This window comes from Chelonoidis abingdonii, chromosome 1 (genome assembly GCF_003597395.2).
Source record: "Chelonoidis abingdonii isolate Lonesome George chromosome 1, CheloAbing_2.0, whole genome shotgun sequence".
Lineage (NCBI taxonomy): Eukaryota > Metazoa > Chordata > Testudines > Testudinidae > Chelonoidis > Chelonoidis abingdonii.
Window position 1 is genome coordinate 348,788,900 of NC_133769.1, and position 7,533 is coordinate 348,796,432.

Genomic DNA, 7,533 nt, shown 5'->3' on the forward strand with positions numbered 1-7,533 from the left:
TCCATAGCCGGGAGAAACAAAAGACCCCGAGTTCCTTTCCCTCCCAGACTTTAAAAAAATCCAGTTCTCTGATTGGTCCTCTGGTCAGGTGCTTGATTCCCCCCTGTCCACCCCTTACAGGTAAAAGAAAATTAACCCTTACCTATCTACTTATGACACCATGTATCACAGTCACCAGCAGCAAACAAGAGAGAGAGGGAGAAAGAGCGTACATGTGCAAGAAGAATTAAGATACTCGGGACACTAAATCAAACTGCATATTTCTGTTTCAGTAGAAGAACATTACAATAGTAATGTGGTGATTCCACAGGGGAGGTGCGAGAATCTGAGTCCCCCATTGGTACTGTATTTCTGAGCTAGAAGGAAGCCCTGCAGAAGCAGCTCTCATAGTTACAAGAGAATGCTGGAAAATGTTCCCTCACTATAACTAATGGAGTGGTGTTTTCCTGAGTCTGCAGCCAACCTTCCACACAGAGAGAAGCAGCAGTTACCAGAGCCAGTAAAGAAGCCCCAGGCCCTACATCTCCCACCACAGCAAACCATGCACCCGCTGATCTTGAGGGGCAGGAAGGCAGCTTGCCTTGGTCTATCCTGGCTTGGAGCAAGGGGTTCCGACACATGGGTCCCCCAGAAAGGGGTGCACATAGTTATTTTAGCTGAAAGAATCAGAAAAGTGCATTTTCCATCCCTGCACACAGATTCTCCTAGCCTCTGGGTCCCCTTCAATGGAGCATGAATGCTCCACTGGGCTCTGCAAGACTGGCTACCTGTAAGCATGTGACTCACCAGCCAGCACACCCTATGGAGGCTGGGCATGCCACAGCAGACTCTCCTCCTTTGGTGCCTACTGCTGACTGCTGTTCTGGCCCTATGACGGTCTGATTCTTCTTGCAACTTGACACCTCCCCCGCACAAGGTCACATACTCCCACCCCCTCTGGGGCAAACCAATAGTTCAACAACTAACAGTCCATCTACTTTCATGCTGGACTCTCAGTCTGAGTCTGAACTCTGGTTTGTATCCCTGGGACCAGGGGGCTTTAGTCGTCCTTACCCCCAGTTGGAGAGAGGGGATTCTGCTCTGCCTTCCTCAGTGGACTGGTGAGAGAACCCAGGTCCTCCCTCTCCACCAGGTTCTATTCCAGGGAGCTTTGAAGCAGCAGCCAAGGACTGACTACATAGCCCCCTGGCTGCCTCCTGGACCACTTCCCACCTTGCCTTCTCCTGGGTCTTGCCTCAGCCTCTTCCCGGGCTCCCAGCGTGCCAGCTCCCCCGTCACTAAGCCTCTTCCACAGGTTCACAGCAGGGCTTCTTAGCACTTTCTGCAACTCAGCTGGTTCTGCTGCAGGAGAGTTTGCGCCAGTCCCCTGGCAGGGCAGTCCCTGACACAGCAGTCATCTTCCTGCTCCCTGCAGACCCCTCCACAAGTGCACCGAATCCTAGGCAGACTCACTTCCTGCCACTCCTTCCCAAGTGCCTTGGCCTCCCTGTTGGATATCTACCTTTCTTCCAGGAGGCTCTATCTGCCAGCAGTCCCACCTCGCTCCCTGACTCCCGCCATGTTTCTCTCACTGAGAGCCAGAGATCTACTCTCCTTCCTGGTCAGGCCTTACCTGAGCCAGGCTCAGCCCTTTTAGCCTTCCAGATCTGACACTTACTGCAGATGAGTGGGGGTGAGGCTGATTGCGCCCTCAGGCCCTCCTTCAGGCCAAGTGTGGGATTGGTACATGCCACCAGAGCTCCCCTCCATGGGATTCAGATGGCCCTTACCCCCAAAGAGTTCTGGGGGACAGATGAGGGGAAGAGAAAATGATGCCACCCTTCCAACTGTTACATGATACTAAAATAAAATGCCATGGAACAGACTACACAAATCTTAGTGTTTGGTTTAATATAGTTCAGAGAAAAGAGTGGTAATACAGCATGAATCATCCTCTTCTCTCATCGTTTGCTTTAGTTGCATGGAAGCCCATTCTACAAGAGCAGTAATGAGCACCTAAATCAAGGGTTCTCAAACTGGGGGTCAGGACCCCTCAGGGGGTCGCGAGGTTATTACATCGGGGGTCGTGAGCTGTCAACCTCCATCCCAAATCCCGCTTTGCTTCCATGGTGTTTATAATGGTGTTAAATATATAAAAAAGTGTTTTTAATTCACAAGGGCGGTCGCACTGAGAGGCTTGCTATGTGAAAGGGGTCACCAGTAAAAAAAAGTTTGAGAGCCACTGACCTAAATAAAAGTCCAAGCTAGAAAGATTTATCAAAGAAGCAGAGCTGCTACTAAAAGAGAAAGGCCAGTCAGTATTTACTGCTTTGAGGGCAAGAACTAATGACCAGTGCTAATGGAGTAACATTGTACACCACAGAACAGTAATACAAACACTTGGAGAATTTTCTCCTTTTCTCCCCTAAAAAGAGAAATTATATTTAAAAATGGCAGCACTGAAATAAACAGCACAGTTCTGCAATTTATACAAATGTTTCCCCAACACCTTTGACCCCAGTTGCCAATAAGGGAAATTAAAACAGTAAAAGATACATATTGTTTTATACCACGTAACAGCTAATTCACATTATTACAAGCATCGTCAACTCTGCTCATTATGTAAACCTTGCAACTGTACTATAAGAGTTAAAGCCTGAGGCAAATAGGTTGTTTAGATTGATTTTTAGAAGATACTGTTTTTGATGATTAAAAGGCAAATAAGTTAGCAGATTTTTCTCTCCATTTTCCTTTCAATAAATGAATAAATCAATCAATTCTGACTTCAAAGCACTGATACTTCAAAATAGGAACAACTGAACATACATGCTGATTTGGTCTTTGTACAAGAATGAGAGAAATGTCTGAACATTTTAAATATTTACCAAAAGACGGAGTTTGTATCATGTTTCAGAGTACTAGTTTATACATACTTTTCACAGGAGATGATTCATTGAGATCAGTAGGTATGGATTTTTCTTCTTTTTCTTTTAAATTACATTTTAATACAGGAATAAATAGAACGAACACGTAATAGTTGATTTAAAAAAAAAAAGAGTAAAAACAACCTTTTCCAGAGCTCAGCATCGGAGACGGTTAGCTAAATAATTACGATTTACAATCGCACAAGAAACCACTGTGGAGGTTCAGCTGACTAATGGTCTGTCTATTGTGTAGCAAGTACCAAAGATAAAAGGCCAATTTCCTATTTATAAATTGCATTTCAGTAATTTGCAACCACCAGCCCATAGGCTGATTAGACTCCCACTCCCATTAATCACAGAGACCCATCAAACTGTTGTTGGGAATTTCTGCACCCCATTTCCACTCTCCTCATCTTAGCCCCACTCAGGATTTTAAACATCTGTACTCCACAACTATATATAAAAGAGTAACTCAGTGATCTATCAAACAACAATGCTTGCAGAGAACTAATGGCCCTAATGTTAAAGCTGTGAACCAGAATTCAGGAAATCTAGGTTCACATCCTGGCTCTGCCACAGACTTCATTTGTGACCTTAGGTAAGCCATGATCTCTCCCTGTCTCAGATCCTCTTCTATAAAATAGGAACATTCCCCCTCCCTTCATCTGTTTTGTCTATTTGGATTATAAATCCTTTGAGGCAAGGACTGTGTCATAATACACTTATGCACAGTGCCTCGCTCAAGGGAGCCTCAAACAAACTACCACATAAGGCCCACACAATGTGAGAAGAAAGACAAGCAGAAATAAAAGCACCAACACTAGATATAATAAATTGCGAAGTGGCATGTCAATGATCCCACAGTGGGGCTGGCAGAATCCCAAAGGCAGCTTAGGTGGAAGAGACCACATAAGCTTTACAGCGTCTCATGAAAGAGTGCAGGAATCCCCAGGTCATGTCCTCTGGCTTTAACTGACCAAGAGCTGGCAAAGAGTCTTGTGGAAGGTACCAGAATACACAGTGCAGAAGATAAGGACAAAGATCCACATCTCCACGATAGAGGTAAAAGCCCTGGCGGGAATAACCTTGTAGCAAAATCAGCATCTGAGGCCTAGCTGCAGAAAAGAGGCATGAGGATCATGAATATTCCAGGAGACACTCTGGAAGACAGCAGACAAAAGGAGCCCAGAACTGACAGATGAGAAGAATCCAGTGCTCCACTGGAAAAATGCACGAGAAGGGAGGGGCTGGGGCTATGGGTAGCTTGATATCACTGGAGAAGGAGGAACCATTCAGTAAAGGAGCAAGGCACTAAGTCACACACCTCACAAACTGGAGGTTCACTGGAGCATGAACTACCAATAGTCAGATATTCTGTGTTAAGTATCAGTGGGTTTAGTCAGTATTTGTACCAGGAAACCCCAAATGTTGCAAAGTGGTGCTGGTGATTCAGTGGGTGAATTCTTCTCTGAGAGTCAGTACTATGCCAATTCTCCTTTCATTCAAGATGTAAAAGCAAGGCCTGGACAGGGCCATGGTCATTAGACAACCCCATGCTGCTTTTGCAAGAATAAGGGTGTTACTCTTTGAACAACACCCGTACCTTGAACGTAACTGAGGCTATACCTACATTACAGCTTATGTCGGCATAATTTATGTTACTCGGGGGTGTGAATAAATCGCCCTCCTGAGCGACGTAAGTGACGCTGAGACACGCACTGGTGTGGAGAGCGCTATGTCGGTGGGAGAGCTTCTACTGTTGACGACATAGCTTCCGCCGTTTGCAGGTGCTGGAGTAATTAAGCCAACAGGAGAGCTCTCCCCTGTCAGCTTAGCACAGCTACCTTAGAGAGCTTACAGCAGCACGGCTGCATCAGTGCACCTGCGCCACTCTAAACTCTCTAATATAGCCATGCCCTAAGATTCCCCAGAACGAACTCCCCTTCTTCAAGCTGACATTGGGGGAGATACGGTGCTGCACTCCTAAGACATGCAGCACAGAGAAGGAAAGAGGGGCCATTCCCAAGTTGGTTTTAAGACCACTTTGTATTCTCCTAATCCTGGGCTGCTCTGGGGGCTGGAAAGAGGCCCATCTAATTTATGGCAGCCTCCCCAAGGCGCTCCATGGGCCACAGTGCTGCCTGAAATCTCTCTGCTGTGTAACGTGGCCCCACCTTTAACCCACCCCTCCTCCTCCCGATAGCGAGGCTTGTGTTGGGATCTCCAGAAGGCAGCCTCACAGCTATATTCCACAGTCCCTATGCACGGTCAGAAAAAGGACTTTTAGGGGCCTCTTTTACACTGCTCCAGTCCCTTCACTGAGAGTAAAGGAGCTAGAGTAGGGGTGAGATCTCACCCCCTCATGTACGGGTGAAGAAAGGCTACCACAATCCACCCCAGAGGTGGCAACATTTGGTGACGAGCAAATACTGACATGTTACGAGTTAAACAAGATATCCCAGAGAATATCCATAAAACACACAAATAAGGGTAAAGGAAAAACCAGAGTCCCAATAATACCTGTCAATACATCCTGCAAACTCAATGGTGTCATGCAAGGTGGAAGCTGATGGGAATGAGGCTCACTGTGCAAAAAGAATATGCTTTTGTTTAATTGTTAATGTCAACGCCACAATGGGCAAGTATTTAGGTTTATGGAGGTTTCCTGGAAGAGGCGGTGGCAAGGCTAACCTCTCAGGGCAAATAACTGATGAAGTTTTGTATATTTTTATGTTTGTTCAGCGTCCAGACACTAAAGGCACTTAGAACCCTTTAAATAAATAAAGCGTGTTGAATCGTTCAACATGAGAGCAACTATATAAATTCAAGTTAGCAGCTACCAATAGAAATGGTTATGGAAGATTTACACAGATGTGGGGATAATTTGAACTCCCAAAGAAGAAACTAAATAAAAATCGGAAAAAAAAATTATAATGCCAATAGCCGTTCAGCAAGCTACAGATCAGGCCAAAGATCAGTGAATAATTCAAGCAGCTACCGAGGAAGAAAATACACCACCGCTCCTCGCTAAATTTGCCCATGTTAACAGAAGAACATACATCCCATTATAGGGAGCCCGAAATGAGATATTCTGTAATCATGAGCCAGAACACGTAGTCATATATAATTAATACAGAGTATTCTGAAAATGAGCTAAAAATGAAGCCAAGAGCTTCCCTTTAAGGAATCATCCTGCAGTGCTTCTGCAAGGCATTGCTAGACAAGCAAAAGATATTAAGATGAAGAGAAAGGGTCACACTTTCTGCTGGTGCAGGTGCAATTTTTCCCATTTAAGTAAACGGAGCTATAATAATTTACACCAGTAGAGACTCTGGCCCAAGATTTTTACCTTTGTGAAATGAGAGAAAGAAGTTTTAATCTAAGAGTTGTAATTTAAGAGTGCAAAACATGGTCTAGACATTTTTACAACATCTTAAGGGTGAAATGAAGGTACAAGCAGTGCTTTACTGAGATTTAGACAAGTCAGTCTTCCACTGATTACATGCCTGAAATTTTAGAGGTACTAAACTACGATGCAGCATTATTAAGTGACAATACAAATCAAGGGACATTAGCAGTTTTGTCATATTCTAGCATTGTGTTTGACTTCTTAGGTATTTATAAGTTGCCCTGTGCAGATGCAAAGTTTGTAGATAGTTAAACTGCCTTCTATTTTGCAGGGTCACTACGATATCTAGTGGTCTTCACTGTATGTCTGTCCTTTACATTGACATGAATTGGGAGACAAATATTCAAATAGCAGATTAGAGAACAGACCACAAAAATAAATGATGCACAATGTGGTTAACAGAAACGAACTGAAATTCTATAAACCGTGTAGGACAGAGCATCAATATGATGAAATTGATTAAAAACGGAATATGTAACAATATATCTGGATTCTTTCCAGCACATACAATCAGTCCCAGGATCATGGAGTAGAATATAAACATTTACACACGTATAGGCCCTTGTGATGAGGTATATAGGCCTCACACTCATGAGGAAGGCACCAGAGAAACCCTATGTGTGGGGCTAGCCCCGCCTCTCCAGCCCTGTCAATCAAGTATGGTAGGAAGGAGACCTTTAAAAAGAAGGAAACTGCAGTTAACAGGAGGAGAGATCACCCTAAGCAGAAAAAGGCTGGAGTGACTCCTTAAGCAACAACGGGAACTCCCATGCAGATCTCTCCTCTGACCCTTTGGGGACCACAGCAAACTCCCAGGGTAAGCTGACAGAGTTAACCCCATAGCCAGCCAGCCAGCAGGACTCCTAGAAAACTGCTACGCAGACAGCCGGCAAGCGAGAAGGTACTGCTGGCTTTTTCCCCTTTGAGTTGACTCCGGGAAGAAGTTATTCTTAAGTGCATTGGAGCATTTATTGTCCTTTTGATCCCGCACTGGAAGAGACACGAGAAGGGCTGCAAAGGGCAGAGTCCCCATTGCAAGGACTAAGAAACTGGGACCTGAACATAAGCTACCCAGTGTAGATAACTGAGGGTATGTCTAGACTATGCGCCGTATCGGCGCGATAAAATCGATTGCTCTGGGATCGATATATCGTGTCTAATCTAGACGGGATATATCGATCCCTGAGAGCGCTTATATCGATTCTGGAACTCCACCAACCC